At 37.3% G+C, this 20333-nt stretch overlaps 1 long non-coding RNA gene across 1 annotated transcript; it reads left to right on the forward strand.

Annotated features, from left to right (window-relative positions):
* Nucleotides 1-583: 583 nt before the first annotated feature.
* Nucleotides 584-19147, forward strand: LOC122903933. Its single transcript, XR_006384117.1, has 3 exons — nt 584-720; nt 5990-6178; nt 19108-19147. It is a non-coding gene; the product is annotated as an uncharacterized LOC122903933 (long non-coding RNA).
* The last annotated feature ends 1186 nt before the right edge of the window (nt 19148-20333 follow it).

Consider the following 20333-nt stretch of genomic DNA (forward strand, 5'->3'; position numbering starts at 1 on the left):
AACAGTTTTACCTACCTCATAGGGTTAGTTTTGGAATTACATATGAATCCCTACATTTCTAGTCTTTAGCTTTAAATCGTTCTATACATTCAGTGTACATGTGACTGCTTTTGAATGTGTTCTTTGCCTCTTATCTGCAGAACTCTAGTTTACTTTAATTATTACTGTGGTATTTTATTTTGACATTGATTCATGAATTGCATAGTTGACATTTATGTGATTCATTCAAACACATCATGGTGATATGAATGCACATTAGTATCTGTAATTACTGTTATTAAATCAAATGGTACTTTATAAACAAAATCACCATAGTATTGTTTTTTATAGTACATGTCTAAGGATTCCACATAGAAAGGAATTTGTCCTGGTATTAGTGAGGCTTAAAACAATGATTTATTTAACTTTCAATTCTGTCAGTTGATTCAGGCTGGTTTCAGGTGAGCAGTCCTGGTTTCAGGTGATCATCACTGCAATTCTTCATGTGTCAACAATTAGCTCTTCGGTCTGCTCTGCGCTGTGGTCTATGGGATGGCTCAACTGGGATGATTTATTTTGGCTCCAGGCGGTCTCTAATCTTTCAGCATACTATTGTATTTCTTCTTCTAGTACGGCAATGCCTGCAAAGCCTCTTGATGCCAAGGCTCAGAATTGGTACACCATCACTTCTGGTGCTTTCTGTCTGTCAAACTGAGTCACAAGATCAACCCAGACTTAAGGGTAAGAAATAGTCCCTATCCCTTGACGGGAAAAGATGCAAGGGAAGTAGACACAGGGAAGTGTGAAAGATCAGGGTCTGTTTGCAATTTACCATGGTCTTTTTTGAGGTTTCTCCAAAAATAAAAACTCTAGCTAATTTGGGGGAATTATAGAGATGAATAGCTAATCTTCAAGAAGAATTTTATCACAGTTGAAATGAAGAGCTCCCTGTCACTGCAAACAATGAAGCTTGGCTAGATGCCATTTTGCACACGTAATGTAGGAATGACTGACATATTAGAAAGATTTGATAAGGACTTGTTGACATTGTCTTTGAATTTCAAAGTTTCATTCTTTGAGATATTTTATTCTGGAATTTGAAAAGTCAGTAAAAATAAAAATTACAGATAACTGAAAGGAACAAGTGCTCAAATATGAAAGGTAAATCTTATAAATTTTTAAAATAAAATATAGGAGGATATCTTTATGACACATACACAAAAACACTGAAGGATACTCAACCTAATTCTAATACTAATAAGGTAGGTAGAATAACCAGGGGAATGTAAATTAAATGCTAATGAGATAAAATTACATAGTTACTAGATTAGAAAAAAATAATTAAGGATCTGTCACTACGAAGTGTAGGTAGGAACGGGGATCAGTAGGGACGCATGCATTACTTTTGTTGGGAGTACAAGTTGGAGGACCACTTTGGAAGAATCTGGCATTATTTTTTGAGGCAAAAATATGCAAAACCTGTAAGCCAGCAATTTGATTCTCAGCTTAGTAGAAAATATTTCACATGTGTCCAAGGAAGCGTGTAAAAGGGACTTCAGAGCAGCATTATTCTCAATAATAATAATAATAAGCCAACTGTCCATCAGTGAAATGAATAAAATAACAGTGTATTCACAGCATGGAATATAATTCAACAGTAACACAGGAGAGATTATAGCTTCAGTTGTTGTGAATTCTACAACAGTCCCTTAGCATGTCAAATATCAACCTTTTGCTCAGATGGCAGGCTCTGTGTACTGCAGTCCTATTCATCGGAAATGATAATGATTAAAAGCAGTGCACTATTCTGATGTAAGTTAGAACTGATCAGATATGTGGGCTAGTCTATTATTTCCAAAATAAGTATCTATAAAACAGTTGTCCCGACAAGAATTTAATCCTAGATTACCTGTTAGAACATCAACTATGGTTTCTCTGTCTGATCCACACTATAATTAGGATCATTCTCTCTGACTGGATTCCTACCTTCATTCCTAGTGTTTATTTCAGATGTTTGCCTGGACTAGTGTCCATCCTCTCCATCAGCTCTTCTGCCTCACTTTTCCTAAAATGATTTCTAGTATTCTTATAGGGTGTGTGTGTGTGTGAGGAAGGGGAGCATCTCAATAGTTTGGATGAATTAATCCTCCTGCTATTACATCCTCTTCTATCAACATGGTGGCCCTAAGCAGTGACTTAAGCTTGAGTTGAACTCAAGTTCAAACTGTTGGTCTTACTGATTTAAAACCAGCTGACCCCTTCCTGGCATTGGCCAGACCCTCTCCCCAGATTGTTGCCTATGTTCCACATATTCCAGTCCATCAGATTTTTGCTCACCTCCTGCCCAGTAGGACCTCCCAATACATCTCATGTATAGTCATGTGGCTTATAAAAATTGGTTACTGGGGCACCTGGGTGGCTCAGTCACTTAATCATCCAACTCTTGATTTTGGCTAAAGTCATGCTGTCAGGGTCCTGGAATCCAGGCCTGCATTGGGCTCTGTGCTCACTGGGTATCTGATTGAGGATTCTCTTTCTTCTCTCCTTCTGCCCTTCCCCCACTCATGTGCTCTCACTTTCAAATAAATAAACAAATCTTTTTTAAAAAATGGCCCTATATTGGCTAATTGAATTTAAATAAAACAAAAAAACTGGTTATCTACCAGTTCTCTTGGGGAGTCCCTTCATGATCTACTTCTTAACTTATTGTCATCAAATAAACTCTTAATTCCTCCCTGAAAGGCTGAATAATTCCACCCTCAATTTGCACCAGTTGTTACAGAAATTCAATTCAATGTATATTTCTCCACAGATAAATTTCTTGTATTTCAATTTTTTAATTCTCTCTTCTTCTGTCCTACACATACATACACACCTACTCATTATAAACATAATACCCTACATATAGTAAGCACATTGTAGGTGTCACTATTTTAAGATAAAACTCTTTTGGGTTAATTGCTTAAATACATAGCTTCCTTGAATAATTTATCTCCTAAATCATCACCACAGCTCCATCTCTTGATCTGCAAACATCTTATGGTAGTTGATTTGATGGTTGCCTGAGATTAAAGTTAGAATTATAGTATTAGCCAGTGTTTTTTTTTTTTTTTTAGCAAGGCTCCAGATAGGATGAAACATATTACCCAATGAAGCCTTGGTTTTTCTCTGTGATCACTGCCTCTGGAAGGGGCTTCTCGGTGAAAACACAGAACTAATTAAGTCCTTCTAAAGCCACTGACCTCAGCTAGAGTAGAGAAAAAAAAAGTTTAAGAGAAGAATCTCAGAAAAAAGAACAGAGATATCTGTGGAAAGGATGTCAAAATAAAAACAAAGAAAAAAATAATGGTTATTGAATTAAAAACAAAAAACCAAACACTATGAAAAATAAACACATTCATTTGCTACCTAAGCTGATGGAAATATTAATACACAAATGCAAAGGACACCATAAGACTTGATGTAACATTGTCAGGAAATGTCATGAGAAAGGAGGCAGGGACACACTTTCAATAGTCTTCCCATCCTTTGTACCACTTCAGCCCCATTTGGTAAATTAGAGAAATTATCAGAAGCAAGTGGAAAGAAGGTCCAGAAAGGTAAAGAACAAAAACAATTACTTGTGAATTCAATTATTACTTATTGAGCCCTCAATGTGTGCCACAAACTTTCCCAGGCACTTGGAATATACCACTATACCAAGCAGACAAAAATCCACGTCCCCTTGGAGCATTTTGTTAAGTGGAAACACACAGAATAGCACACATTGCATGTAATTTTTAGTATCTGGTATAGCTGAAAGGGCATGTGGTAAGTGAAGAAGACCAACATTCATGTGCTGTTGTTTAAACAGTATTTATAAGATCCTCTTGTTGTTCTAGTCTTTCAATATTTTTACTGCACTAAGTGCTACTATATACCAGAAACCAATGGAGGAACATGAAGGCAGCCTGCAGAAGCCTTCTGCCCATTCCATCCCCCACAGAGCTGTCAGAATGCTTACAAAATAAACAGACAAAAATAAATAAAAAGAGGAAGGAAATGTAGGGAGAAAGGTAGGGGAGAGAAAAGGGAGAAGGGAGTGAAAGAGAGAAGGAAAGGGGAAGGGGGAAAGGAGGGAGGGAGGGACAGTAGGAGGGGAGGGATGGAAGAGGAGGAAAAAACAGAGGAAGAAAAGAAAGAGGAGAAAGGAGTGAAGGATGCATGTCAGGAAGGTGGGAATTAAGAAACCAAATCTGATTGCATATTCCATTGCAGGGGACCCTAGGGATGCTTCCCTTCACTCAGAATAAAATTCATAGTCTGTCTTGTTTACACAAGCATGCATAATTTGGTTCCTGTTATCCTCACACTTCATACTAGTTCACTCTCCTTCCCACCTGAGGTGTACCAGTCACACAGCATTTTTTTTTTTTTTTAAGTTTTCCTATCACCACGTGTGTTTCTGAAGAAGGTCTGTTCCCTGAACCTGAGAGAACTTGAATTGCAGAGAGCCGGTTTATCAACGTCATTCAGATCTGAACTCAAACGCCACCTCTCTGATCACTTACAAGACCCTCTTCATTGTGGTACTTCATTTTCATTCACTGTGAAGCCCTCTCAATATGTTATCTTTCTTCCTTACAACTTGATTTATCTGCTTATCAACCCCCACTAGAATCTAAGCTCTATGAGATCGTAGACGTTGTCCATTCACAAAAGCTAAGCAGATATCGTTCTCACAGACTCCATTATAATGACGAGAAATATACCTAAATAACATAACTGAAAAGCAAAAAATCCCATTTGATGGGTGTTAGTAGAGTTCAATGAGACATCTAAAATGACACACTGGGACTATCAGAAAATACTTCCTGAAATAAGTAAGTGGTTTTACAAACATAATTAAATAGTAGACGTTGAATATAGACAAAAGGAGGGAATAAGTTTTGTTCTGGGTTGAAAGGTCAGTGGAAGAATTCCTAGTCTTGGAAAGGGCCACAAAACGGTTCCATGTTACTAAGAACAAGGCTCTCAGGAGGTCATAGTGAGAGTCACAGTTATGCAAAGTCCATGATTTGAACTGAGAACGTCCTTCATAAGGAAGAAGATGCAATCTATTTCACATACGTCCAAGAAAATGACATAGTCCTGGCACCAATCAGAAGCTTCTTTAGAGGAGTAGTGAATTTTTCTCATGACCTAGAAAACAATGTGCTAGTAAAGGATCTAAATAGTTCATTCATTGAGTGAAGTGTCTATTGACAACTCTTAATTTTTGTTTACAATGTAGAATGGGAGGACCATGCTAATGAAAACAAAAGTAAACCTTGGCAGTAGAAAAGAGGTAGAGAAGCAAAGAATTCGAGTTCCTAAGTGGAAAATCAGCATATCTATTATTTTAAGCAATAGCTGTGAAATGCCTGCTATATATACTGGGAGATCATCTCTAGTAGTGAACAAGGCATATAAAGCCTTTGCTCCAATGGGAACGTTTTCAAGTATAAAGATAAAAAATAAACATATAAATGAGTAAATATACAGTCTGTCCTATACTGGTGGGTGTGATTTCAACCCCTCTACCCCAGGACCAGGTTTGTTTTTCACAGAGCCCATGTGTAGCTCAAACTGGAATAATCAGAACTTCTATGAACATCTTTCCCAAAGTTGGGAGAGTTGTGTTTTATAAATATTTGCAACTCAAAAATTTGCCTCAATATCTGATAAGAATCATGCAATGCTTGAGATAATCTTATTATTATGTGTTTTTATAGCTGAAGATGAGATATCCAAGATCATTTCTAATTTCTTTTCAATCTGTCCCCTTTGCCACTGGTGTGGATATTAGACATATTCTAAGGGAACTTAAGAATTCTTATATAACATGAGTCCATGTTTCAACTGAAGGATTTGAAAAGTGACCATTCTTACAATAATTTCTTGGTTCTACTATACAGTCTGGATCAGATGGACTTTTGTTCTAAACTATAGAATTTCTAGTATTCATATGTCTTCGATTTTGACTCTGAAGGTAATATTCATGCGAAATGAGATTTTATCCTGAAGCTAATGAAGTACTCATTTAGAACACAAGAAGTTGGACCATGAACAATTGGACCTGAGGTAAAATGTGATTGTATAAAAACAGAAAAGTCTATCTGAAGAACATTCTGGAAAATTATCAAGAACTTTTGACATGGAGGGTGAGCTGTGGAAAAGGGTAAGTTCTTTTATCCCTATGAAAAAATTATTTCTGCCTTCTCAGTCTTGATTTTTCTGATAATATAGAGTTCTCATTGGGCAATATGTTTAACAACTTAATAAAATTAGAAAACTTCTAAAAAAAATTAGAAAACTTCCCAATTTTCTTATTTCCCTACTGTTTCTGCCTCGTTTTAAGCTGAACTTACTTCCTGTGTTGGTGCATATAGATTTTCCATGATTACTCATGCTGAGAAATATGACACTGTGTAGCTCTCAGGGTGTACACTTGCACATGAGAGAACCTAAAAAAAATAGAATGTCTTGGGGCACCTGGGTGGCTCAGTGGGTTAAGCCTCTGCCTTCAACTCGTCATGATCTCAGGGTCCTGGGATCGAGCCCTGCATCTGGCTCTCTGCTCAGCAGAGAGTCATCCACCCCCCCACCCCTGGCTCTCTTTGCCTGCCTCTCTGCCTATTTGGGATCTCTCTCTGTCAAATAAATAAATCTTAAAAAAAAAAAAAAAAAAGAATAGATTGCCTTGGGCAAGAATGAAACACTTTTCTCCTTCTCTGAAATTATTTGACTTTTGTGATTCTTTAAAAATATTTTCTTTCTTTTGTCCCCAAAATAGACTATTTAAACTATATTTAAGATGTGCAACATAAGGAATAACACACCATGGGGAAGGGAGGGAAAACTGAATGGGAAATCAGAGAGAAAGACAAACCATGTGAGACTCTGGACTCAGGGAAACAAACTGAAGGTTACAGAAGGGAGGGCGGTGGGGGTATGGGGCAACCAGGCAATGGGCATTAAGGAGGGCACGTGTGGTAATGAGCACTGGGCGTTATATGCAACTAATGAATCATTGAACACTTAATAATATTCTCCATCTTACAAAAAAAAAAAAGAATGTTACTAACTATAGAATTTATTGAAACTGGACATAAAGCCATTATAGTTTATGGAACTTTATTTACTATAGTTCACTCTGCAGAACAGTATAGAGCAGTTCACTGTTTCCCCCTTTCTATTAACAATTCAATGAAAAAACATGCAATAAAAATTGAAGTAATTAAGTGGAAACAATGCCTATGAAATTAAGATTTCAGAAGAAGATGTTTCTCCAAAAAGGCAGCAGGGATGGCAAGCACTTAGTTTTGTACAAACATGACCTAATATTAGTCTTTTGTTTTCTTCACAAAGTTGAATCCAACTAGTGGCTTCCATATGGCTACAGGGATCTACACTAACTAAGAAATCACAAACTAATAATTGGAGGGGACTTTGTAGCTCGGAGAGATTCCAGAACTCATAATTAGCACTCCTACAGAGAAGTTCTAAACAAAGCCACAGTTACTCATTTGTCTTTTCTGCAAAGGATTGTGATCTCCAAGGGCAGACATAGCTGTTGTAGCACAAAATGGCTACACAAACTATAATGAACTGTTAAGAAGCTTTTATATATAAAGCAAACGTGTTTCACCTATGACTATCATCTAGTACCGCTGCATGGGCAGTTATAATAACAAATAAATTTTTAAAAAAGAAAGAAAGAAAAAAAGAAAGAACAAAGGAAAGAGAAAAAAGAAAAGGAGGGAGAAGGAGAGGGACAGAGAAAGCATGAGAATTACATCAAACTCACTGGCCCATGAAGATAACCTCTGTGATTAAGTGACTATATTACAGGGGACTGTAGAAAAGTGAACAAAGCTGCCCTGGAAACAGTAAGTTGCTAGATTTGCTATCCACCTTTGTGTTCAGGTCAAAAATAAATTTATTTTCTCAGGGACAATGAGGTCTTGAGTCCTGTATAGCAGGAAGGACAACAGACTTGGCATTTGATCCATTTCAAAATCTACCTTGGCCAATACCACCATGCCTCTTTTTTTCCTCATCTGTGAAATAAAGCTAATAAAACTGTCTGGGATTCCATCTCTCTATTTCTTTCATCTCTACATCTCTTTTATCCAGCTCCACTGCAATCACACTGTTGCTGCTTCGTCCTTTCTCACCTGCTTTACATAATAGCCTCCTAATTAGACTCCACATATTCTTCTAACATATTCTCCACTAATTCTCTAAAGCAGAAATATGAATACACCACACCCTCCATTTTTTACTTCTATTTAAAGTTAAGATATTCAGAATTTTAAGATATTAAGATATCTCAATATTTTAAGATATTAAGAATCATCCAAACAGTAGTTATGTATTGATATGGAAAAAACTCTTAATTGAGAGCTGGTGCCATATTAACTCTTAGAGACAGAATTTTCTTGCTTTGGAAAACGCCTTGTTGCACTAAGATAGCAGTTCTCATTTTTTCTTCTGAGTCCTTATACACTTAAAAAGTATTGAGGATCCCAATGGGCTATTATTTCTCAGTGTTATACCTATTCATCCTTACATATTCATCCTTAATATTCAATATTAAGCCTGAAAGTTTTTAAAACACCAAACAGTATAACCAAACATTCCATTACCATGAGAAGGATGCTATTTGTCATCTCATGTCTGTAGCACCTAGAAAACTCCACTTCAACCTCATGAGACAAAAAAAAAACCGAAAAGACACATCATTTCTTAATAATACAATGAAAATAGCTTTGACCTTGCAGAACCCCTGATGACCATATTTGCAGAATTGTTGCTTTGAAAGCAAAAGAATCCCAGGAATTCATAGGAATCTTGGGAGGGTTTCATTCTTCCACAGGCCATGGAGTTAGCAGTCATCTGAGCACACTTTCCAAAATCTTAAAAGGCTAGAAAGACCTCAAATGGCATAGGGGTTAGGTTTATGTATAATAATAATACACTGGAAGCAACACAGTAACCAACAATAATTGGATGATGAAATAATTTTATGGTTAAGCCAAATCAAAAAGATGTTAAAAATTATGGTTTCAATATTTGGTGGAAAGTAAAACACAAATAAATTAAGAGAATAAAACAAGACTTAAATGATTTAATTCATATAATCCATATAAAATGCAAACAGAAAATACACTAGAAGGACATATATTTCAAATTGATTTTCTCTGGATATAGGTTAATGAAAGATTTTTCTGTCTTTACAGTCTCCTGTATTTATTTACAATTCTACAGTAAATGTATATCAGGAGATTTATAAAATCAGAAAATAACTTTTATTTATTTTTTAAATTTTATTTTATTTTTTTTCAGTGTTCCAAAATTCATTGTTTATGCACCATACCCAATGCTCCATGCAATATGTGCCCTCCTTAACACCCACCACCAGGCTCACCCAACTTTCTACCGTTCTCCTCTCCAAAACCCTCAGTTTGTTTCTCAGAGTCCAGTCTCTCATGGTTTGTCTCCCCCTCTGATTTCCTCCCAACTCACTTCCCTCCTTCTCCCAATGTCTTCCATGTTATTCCTTATGCTCCACAAGTAAGTGAAACCATATGATAATTGACTCTCTCTGCTTGACCTATTTCACTCAGCATGATCTCTTCCAGTCCCATCCATGTCGATACAAAAGTTAGGCATTCATCTTTTCTGATGGAGGCATAATATTCCATTGTATATGGACCATATCTTCTTTATCCATTTGTCTGTTGAAGGGCATCTTGGTTCTTTCCACAGTTTGGCAACTGTTGCCATTGTTGCTATGAACATTGGTGTACAGATGGTCCTCTTTTCACTACACCTGTATCTTTTGGGTAAATACCCAGTAGTGCAATTGATGGGTCATAAAGTAGCTCTATTTTCAATTTTTTGAGTAATTGCCACACTGTTTTCCAAAAGGGCTGCACCAACTTTCATTCCCACCAACAGTGTAAGAGGGTTCCCCTTTCTCCACATCCACTCCAACACTTGCTGTTTACTCTTTTGTTAATTTTGGCCATTCTAACTGGTGTAAGGTGATATCTCAATGGGCTCTTGATTTGAATCTCCCTGATGGCTAATGATGATGAACATTTTTTTCATACATCTGTTAGTCATTTGTATGTCTTCTTTGGAGAAGTGTCTGTTCATATTTTCTCCCCATTTTTTGACATGATTATCTGTTTTGTGTGTGTTTACTTTGAGGGATTCTTTATAGATCCTGGATATCAGCCCTTTGTCTATAGTGTTATTTGCAAATATCTTCTCCTATTCTGTGGGTTGCCTCTTTGTTTTGTTGATTGTTTCCTTTGCCGTGCAGAAGATTTGATCTTGATGAAGTCCCAAAGTTTATTTTCACTTTTGTTTCCTTTGCCTTTAAAGACACATCTTGAAACTTGTTGCCGATGTTGAAGAGATTACTGGCTATATTCTCCTCTAAGATTTTGATAGATTCCTACCTCACATTGAGGTCTCTTATCCATTTTGAGTTTATCTTTTTGCATAGTGTAAGAGAATGGTTGAGTTTCATTCTTCTGCATGTAGCTGTCCAGTTTTCCCAGCACCATTTATTGAAGAGACTGTCTTTTTTCCACTGTATATTTTTTCCTGCTTTGTCGAAGATTATTTGACCACAGCATTGAGGGTCAATATCTGGGCTCTCTACTCTGTTCCACTGGTCTACCTGTCTGTTCTTGTGCCACTACCATGCTGTCTCGGTGATCGCAGCTTTGTAGTAAGGCTTGAAATCAGGCAACGTGATGCCCCCAGTATTGTTTTTCTTTTTAAGCATTTCCTTAGCATTACAGGGTCTCTACCAGTTCCATACAAATATTAGGATTATTTGTTCCAGCTCTTTGAAAAATGCTGGTGAAATTTGGATTGGGATGGCTTTGAAAGAATAGATGGCTCTAGGCAGTATAGAAATTTTTTTCCAATATTTCATTTTTCTTATTTATTTATTTATTTTTAAAATTTTTTAATAAACATATAGTATATTTTTATCCCCAGGGGTACAGGTCTGTGAATTGCCAGATTTACATATTTCACAGCACTCACGATAGCACATACCCTCCCCAATTACCATAACCCCACCACCCTCTCCTGACCCCCTTCCCCCCAGCAACCCTCAGTTTGTTTGTGAGGTTAAGAGTCTCTTATGGTTTGTCTCCCTCCTAATCCCATCTTCTTTCATTTATTCTTTTCCTACCCCCCCCAACCCCCCACATTGCATCTCCATTTCCTCATATCAGGGAGATCATATGATAGTTGTCTTTCTCTGATTGACTTATTTTGATTAGCATAATATCCTCTAGTTCCATCCACGTCATCGCAAATGGCAAGATTTCATTTCTTTTGATGGCTGCCTAGTATTCCATTGTATATATATACCACCTCTTTATCCATTCATCTGTTGATGGACATCTAGGTTCTTTCCATAGTTTGGCTATTGTGGACATTGCTGCTATAAACATTCAGGTACATGTGTCACTTCAGATCATTACATTTGTATCTTTAGGGTAAATATCCAGCAGTGCAATTGCTGGGTCATAGGGTAACTCTAATTTCAGCCTTTTGAGGAATCTCCATGCTGTTTTCCAGAGTGGTTGCACCAGCTTGCATTCCCACCAACAGTGTAGGAGGGTTCCCCTTTCTCTGCATCCTCACCAGCATCTGTCATTTCCTGACTTGTTAACTTTAGCCATTCTGACTAGTGTGAGGTGGTATCTCATTGTGGTCTTTATTTGTATTTCCCTGATGCCGAGTGATGTGGAGCATTTTTTCATGTGTCTGCTGGCCATCTGGATGTCTTCTTTGCAGAAATACCTGTTCATGTCCTCTGCCCATTTCTTGATTGGATTATTTGTTCTTTGGGTGTTGAGTTTGCTAAGTTCTTTGTAGATTTTGGATACTAGCCCTTTATCTGATATGTCATTTGCAAATATTTTCTCCCATTCTGTCAGTTGTCTTTTGGTTTTGTTAACTGTTTCCTTTGCTGTGCAAAAGCTTTTGATCTTGATGAAGTCCCAATAGTTCATTTTTCTCCTTGCTTCCCTTGCCTTTGGCAATGTTCCTAGGAAGAAGTTGCTGTGGCTCAGGTCAAAGAGGTTGTTACCTGTGTTCTCCTCAAGGATTTAGATGGATTCCTTTCTCACATTGTGGTCCTTCATTCATTTTGAGTCTGTTTTCATGTGTGATATAAGGAAATGGTCCAGTTTCATTATTCTGCTTGTGGCTGTCCAATTTTCCCAACACCATTTGTTGAAGAGGCTGTTTTTTTTTTCTATTGGACATTCCTTCCTGCTTTGTCGAAGATTAGCTGACCACAGAGTTGAGGGTCTATTTCTGGGCACTCTATTCTGTTCCATTGATCTATGTGTCTGTTTTTGTGCCAGTACCATAGTGTCTTGATGATGACAGCTTTGTAATAGAGCTTGAAGTCTGGAATTGGGATGCCACCAACTTTGGCTTTCTTTTTCAATATTCCTTTGGCTATTTGAGGTCTTTTCTGGTTCCATATAAATTTTAGGATTATTTTTTCCATTTCTTTGAAAAAAATGGATGGGATTTTAATAGGGATTGCATTAAATGTGTAGATTGCTTCAGGTAGCATAGACATTTTCACAATATTTATTCTTCCAATCCAGGAGCATGGAACATTTTTCAATTTCTTTGTGTCTTCCTCAATTTCTTTCATGAGTACTTTATAGTTTTCTGAGTATAGATTCTTAGCCTCTTTGGTTAGGTTTATTCCTAGGTATCTTATGGTTTTGGGTGCAATTGTAAATGGAATTGACTCCTTAATTTCTCTTTCTTCGGCCTTGCTGTTGCTGTATAGAAATGCAACTGATTTCTGTGCATTGATTATATCCTGGCACTTTACCAAATTCCTGTACAAGTTCTAGCAGTTTTGGAGTGGAGTCTTTTGGGTTTTCCACATAGAGTATCATATCATCTGCGAAGAGTGAAAATTTGACTTCTTCTTTGCCGATTTGGATGCCTTTAATTTCCTTTTGTTGTCTGATTGCTGAGGCTAGGACTTCTAGTACTATGTTGAATAGCAGTGGAGATAACGGACATCCCTGCCGTGTTCCTGACCTTAGCAAAAAAGTTCTCAGTTTTTCTCCTTTGAGAATGATATTTGCGGTGCGTTTTTCATAGATGACTTTGATGATATTGAGGGATGTGCCCTCTATCCCTACACTTTGAAGGGTTTTGATCAGGAAGGGATGCTGTACTTTGTCAAATGCTTTTTCAGCATCTATTGAGAGTATCATATGATTCTTGTTCTTTCTTTTATTGATGTGTTGTATCACATTGACTGATTTGCAGATGTTGAACCAACCTTGCAGCCCTGGGATAAATCCCACTTGGTCGTGGTGAATAATCCTTTTAATGTACTGTTGAATCCTATTGGCTAGTATTTTGGTGAGAATTTTTGCGTCTGTGTTCATCAAGGATATTGGTCTATAGCTCTCTTTTTTGATGGGATCCTTATCTGGTATTGGGATCAAGGTGATGCTGGCCTCATAAAATGAGTTTGGGAGTTTTCCTTCCATTTCTATTTTTTGGAACAGTTTCAGGAGAATAGGAATTAGTTCTTCTTTAAATGTTTGGTAGAATTCCCCCGGGAAGCCGTCTGGCCCTGGGCTTTTGTTTGTTTGGAGATTTTTAATGACTGTTTCAATCTCCTTACTGGTTATGGGTCTGCTCAGGCTTTCTATTTCTTCCTGGTTCAGTTCTGGTAGTTTATATGTTTCTAGGAATGCATCCATTTCTTCCAGATTGTCAAATTTGTTGGCGTAGAGTTGCTCATAGTATGTTCTTATAATAGTTTGTATTTCTTTAATGTTAGTTGTGATCTCACCTCTTTCATTCATGATTTTATTTATTTGGGTCCTTTCTCTTTTCTTTTTGATAAGTCTGGCCAGGGGTTTATCAATTTTATTAATTCTTTCAAAGAACCAGCTCCTAGTTTCGTTGATTTGTTCTATTGTTTTTTTTTTGGTTTCTATTTCATTGATTTCTGCTCTGATCTTTATGATTTCTCTTCTCCTGCTGGGTTTAGGCTTTCTTTCTTGTTCTTTCTCCAGCTCCTTTAGGTGTAGGGTTAGGTTGTGTATTTGAGACCTCTCTTATTTCTTGAGAAAGGCTTGTATTGCTATATATTTTCCTCTCAGGACTGCCTTTACTGTGCCCCACAGATTTTGAACCATTGTGTTTTCATTAGCATTTGTTTCCATGAATTTTTTCATTTTTTTTTTCAGTTTTTTCAGTTCTTTAATTTCCTGCTTGACCCATTCACTCTTTAGAAGAATGCTGTTTAGTCTCCGTGTATTTGGGTTCTTTCCAAATTTCCTCTTGTGATTGAGTTCTAGCTTCAGAGCATTGTGGTCTGAAAATATTCAGGGAATGATCCCAATCTTTTGACACCGGTTGAAACCTGTTTTATGACCCAGGATGTGATCTATTCTGGAGCATGTTCTGTGTGCACTAGAGAAGAATGTGTATTCTGTTGCTTTGGGATGAAATGTTCTAAATATATCTGTGATGTCCATCTGGTCGAGTATGTCATTTAAGGCCTTTATTTCCTTGTTGATCTTTTGTTTGGATGATCTGTCCATTTCAGTGAGGGGAGTGTTAAAGTCCCCTACTATTATTGTATTATTGTCGATGTGTTTCTTTGATTTTATTAACTGGTTTATAGTTCGTTGCTCCCATGTTAGGGTTATAGATTTTAAATATCTTAGAGCTTCTTGTTGGACAGATGCTTCGAGTATGATATAGTGTCATTCCTCATCTCGTATTATAGTCTTTGGCTTAACGTCTAATTGATCTGATATAAGAACTGCTATCCCAGCTTTCTTCTGATGTCTATTAGCATGGTAAATTGTTTTACCCCCCTCACTTTAAATCTGGAGGTGCCTTCACGTCTAAAATGAGTTTCTTGTAGGCATCATATTGATGGGTTTTATTTTTTTATCCATTCTGATACCCTGTGTCTTTTGATTGGGGCATTTAGCCCATTAACATTCAGGGTAACTATTGAGAGATATGAATTTAGTGCCATTGTATTGCCTGTAAGATGACTGTTACTGTGTATTCTCTCTTCCTTTCTGATCTACTACTTTTAGGTTCTCTCTTTGCTTAGAGGACCCCTTTCAATATTTCCTGTAGAGCCGGTTTGGTGTTTACAAATTCTTTCAGTTTTTATTTGTCCTGGAAGCTTTTTATCTCTCCTTCTATTTTCAATGATAGCCTAGCTGGATATAGTATTCTTGGTTGCATGTTGTTCTCGTTTAGTGCTGAACATATCATGCCAGTTCTTTCTGGCCTGCCAGTTCTCTGTGGATAAGTCTGCTGCCAATCTGATATACTTATCGTTGTATGTTACAGACTTCTTTTCCCAGGTTGCTTTTAGGATTTTCTCTTTATGGATAAGATTTGTAAATTTTACTATTAGGTGACAGGTGTGGACCTATTCTTATTAATTTTGAGGGGGGTTCTCTGCATCTCCTAGATTTTGATGCTTATTCCCTTTGCCATATTAGGGAAATATTCTATAATAATTCTCTCCAATATACCTTCTGCTCCCCTCTCTCTTTCTTCTTCTTCTGGAATCCCAATTATTCTAATGTTGTTTCATCTTATGGTGTCACTTATCTCTTGAATTCTCTCCTCGTGTTCCAGTAGTTGTTTGTCCCTCTTTTGCTCAGCTTCTTTATTCTCTGTCATTTGGTCTTCTGTATCACTAATTTTTTCTTCTGCCTCATTTATCCTAACAGTAAGAGTCTCCATTTTTTATTGCACCTCATTAATAGACATTTTTATTTCAACTTGGTTAGATTTTAGTTCTTTAATTTCTCCAGAAAGGGCCTTTATCTCTCTGGAGAGCGTTTCTCTAATATTTTCCATGCCTTTTTGAGCCTGCTAGAACCTTGAGAATCGTCATTCTTAACTCTAGATCTGACATATTACCAATGTCCGTATTGACTAGGTCCTTAGCCTTTGGTATTGCCTCTTGTCCTTTTTTTTGTGGTGAGTTTTTCTGCCTTGTCATTTTGTCCAGATAAGAATATATGAAGGAGAAAATAAAATACTAAAGTGGTGGCAAAGATGCCAGGAAAATGTGCTTTAACCAAATCAGAAGAATCCCCAAATCATGGGAGGGAGAAAGGGGATAAAAAGAAGTTCAGAAAAAAAAAGTTAAAAAAAAGAAAACAAATAAAGAAAAAAATATTAAAAAAGTATATATATATATTAGACTGATGACTAGAACCCGGTCACCCACTTAATTTGGGGAGTATTTTGGTCTCTTAGAAGAAACTACCTCCCAAAATTTTAATTAATGAAAAACATATATAAGGGTAGACCCAATGAAGTTATGGGATATGCCTATAAAGATGAGAAAAAAATTTTTTTTAATTTTCTAAAAAAGGAGTTGATAAAGTAAGTTGGTTGGGAGAATAAAAGATAGTGGAGAGAAGTTGCTCGGGTTGGAGATTAGAACAAGCCCAGAGCTAGATTTTGGGTATATTTTGATCTATTAGGAGAAGTTGTACCCCAATTTTTTTTAGAAGAAAAAACCCTATGTGTATACAAAAAATAAAGTTAGATAAAATGAAGGATAAAGTATGACTATAAAAATGGAGGTTTAAAAAAGATTATTATTTTTTTAAGGTATTGTTATGATAAACTAGTTAAAAAAACATTAAAAGAGAAAAGGGTAAAAGTTTAAAAAAATAGCAGAAAAAAAAGAAAATTAATTATCTGCAAGCCTAAAGAATCATGGGGAGAAAGCCATGAATTCCATGCTTTGCTTTCTCCTCCTCTGGAATCCCACTGTTCTCCTTGGTAATTAAACTTTGTTTTGGCTGGATTTCTTGTTGATTTTCTGGGGGAGGGGCCTGTTGCAGTGATTCTCAAGTGTCTTTGCCCAAGGCGGAATTGCCCCACCCTTACCATGGGCCAGGCTAAGTAATCTGCTTGGGTTCGCTTTTGGAAGTTTTTGTTCCGTGAACGCTTTCCATAGAGTTCCAGAGGATGGGAATGAAAATGGTGGCCTCCCAGTCTCTGGCCTGGAGGAGCCAAGAGCTCGGGCCCCGCTCCTCAGTGCGCCCTCAGAGGAAAGCGCTCAATCACTCCAGTCTCCCTGGCCTCTGGCTGTGCTTGGAGAAAAGCACTCAATGGCTCCCGTCTCCTTGGCCTCTGGCCACACTCCGAGCTCTCCCAGCCTGTGACCGGTTCAAGGTAACCCAGAACTGAGAGCTCGCTTCTTGGCTCTGTCTTTGTAGCCAGCTTCCCGGCTCTAATACCTGCGAGCTCTGTGACACTCAGACACCCCCGATCCTTTTGTGACCCCATGGGACCTGGAGCCACGCTGACTCCATGTGGGCTTCACCCCACTTTAGCCTCTGGAATGATGTCCCTCAGTGGAACAGACTTTTAAAAAAAGTCCTGATTTTATGCTCAATTGTTCTGCCACTTGCTGGGTGCCAGCCCCACCCCCTGGGGTCTATCTTCCTGTTGCTTTGGATTCACTTCTCCACCAGCCCTACCTTTCAGAAAGTGGTCTATTTTCTGTTTCTAAAATTGTTACTCTTCTTCTCTTCGATCTCCTGTTGGATTTGTAGGTGTTTGCAATGGATTGATAGATTATCTAGCTGATTTCCTCTACCTGATGTAGTCTCAGCCTGCTACTTATCCACCACCTTCACTCCTCCCCAGCCAGTATAGACATTTTAACAATGTTTATTCTTCCAATCCATGAGCATGGAATGCTCTTCCATCTTTTTGTGTGTTCTTCAATTTCTTTCCTGAATGTTCTGAAGTTCTTCAAAGACAGATCCTTTATTTGTTTGGTTAGGTTTATTTCCAGGTATCTTATGGTCCTTGGTGCTATAGTAAATGTAATTGATTCTCTAATTTTCCTTTCTATATTTTCATTGTTAGTGTATAAGAAAACAATTGATTTCTGTACATTGATTTTGTATCCTGCTACCTTACTGAATTGCTGTATGAGCTCTAGTAATTTTGGGGGTGGAGTCTTTTGGGTTTTCCATATAAAGTGTCATGTCATATGTGAAGAGAGAGTTTGACTTCTTTGCCAATTTGAATACATTGTATTTCTTTGCTGTTGCTAGGACTTCTAGTACTATATTGAATAACAGTGGTGAGATTGGATATCCTTGTCATGTTCTTGATCTCAAAGGGAAGGCTGTCAGCTTTTTTCCATTGAAGATGATACTCGCAGTGGGTTTTTCATAGATAGATTATATGAAGTTGAAGAATGTTTCCTTTATCCCTATACTTTGAATGTTTTAATTTGGAATGGATGCTGTATCTTGTCAAATGCTTTTTCTGCATCAATTGAGAGGACCATGTGGTTCTTCTCTCTTCTTTTATTGATTTGTTCTATCACATTGGTTGATTTGCACATATTGAACCACCCTTGCATCCCATGCTGGTCATGGTGGATAATCTTTTTATTTTTATTTTTTTTTAATTTATTTATTTGACAGACAGAGAGATCACAAGTAAGCCGAGAGGCAGGAGAGAGAGAGGAGGAAGCAGGCTCCCCGCTGAGCAGAGAGCCCGATGTGGGGCTCAATCCCAGGACCCTGAGATCACGACCCGAGCTGAAGGCAGAGGCTTTAACCCACTGAGCCACCCAGGTGCCCCCATGGTGGATAATCTTTTTAATGTACTATTGGATCCTGCTAGCTAGGATCTTGTGCAGAATCTTGGAATTCATATTCATCAGGGATATTGGTCTGAAATTCTCCTTTTTGGGGGGGTGTTTTCCTGGTTTGGGGATCAAGGTAAATTTGGCTTCATAAAAAGAGTCTGGGATTTTTCCTTCTGTTTCTATTTTTTGGAACAGCTTCAGGAGAATAGGTATTATTTCTTCTTCAAATGTTTGGTAGAATTCTCCAGAGAATCTTTCAGGTCTTGGGCTCTTGTTTTTTGGGAGGTTTTTGATCACTGTTTCAATCTTATTATTAGATATTGGCCTATTCATGTTACAAATTTCTTCCTGATTCTGTTTTAGAAGTTAAAACCTAACAATTGTAAATATTTATGCTCCCGATACAGGAATAGCCAACTACGTAAGACAACTGTTAATCAAGATAAAGAGTCATATTGATATGAATACATTAATAGTAGAGGATCTTAACATGCCATTCTCATTAATGGACAGATCATCCAAGCAGAAAATAAAGAAGCAAAAGCATTGAATGACACATTGGACCAGATGAACCTCATAGACATATACAGAACATTCCACCCTAAATGAACAGAATACTCGTTCTCCTCGAGTGCATGTGAAACTTTCTCCAGAATAGACCTCATACTGGGTCACAAATCAGGCTCAATTGATACCAAAAGATTGAGATTATTCCCTGCATATTCTCGGCACAATGCTTTGAAACTGGAACTCAACCACAAGAAGGAATTCAAACACTTGGAAGCTAAAGACCACCCTGCTTAAGAATGTGTGGATCAACCAGGAGATCAAAGAAGAACTTAAATAGTTCATGGAAACCAATGAAAATGAAGACACTTTGGTCCAAAACCTATGGGATATGGCAAAGGTGGTCATAAGGGGGAAATACATAGCCATTCAAGTTTCCCTCAAAAATATTGAAAAATTCAGAATGCACCAGCTCTCTTTACACCTTAAAGAACTGGAGAATCAACAACAAATTAAGTCAACCCACACACAAGAATGGAAATAATCGAGATTAGAGCAGGGATCAATGAGATAGAAACTAGAGATAGGATAGAATACACTAAGGAAACTAGAAGCTGGTTTTTTGAAAGAATCAAGAAGATTGATAAACCATTGGCCAAATTAATCCAAATGAAAAGAGAGAGGACCCAAATTTAAAAAAAAAAAATATATATATATATATATATATATATATTTTATATATATATTAAAAAAATATATATATATGAATGAAAAGGGAGAGGTCATGATTAACACCAAGGAAATAGAAACAATCATCAGAAATTATTATCAACAGTTATATGCCAATAAGTTAAGCAACCTAGATGAATTGGATGCATTCCATAAAATAACTTTTAAAGGTCTTTTGATATTTTACTGTTTTTTGGGGGATATAATCCAAGTTGTTTAGCATTGCTCACCAGGCCACTGTGGCAGTTGCCCATCTTCCCAGACCAAACTTCTCCTCTGTATCCACAGTGCACTCATCTTTAGCAATACTGGTCTGCTCAGAACTCAGGTCATGCTTCTTCATGACTCTATGCTTTCACACACACTTCTCTGGATACTTGGAATCACTTACCTCTTT

This window comes from Neovison vison, chromosome 4 (assembly GCF_020171115.1).
Source record: "Neovison vison isolate M4711 chromosome 4, ASM_NN_V1, whole genome shotgun sequence".
NCBI classification, from domain to species: Eukaryota; Metazoa; Chordata; class Mammalia; order Carnivora; family Mustelidae; genus Neogale; species Neogale vison.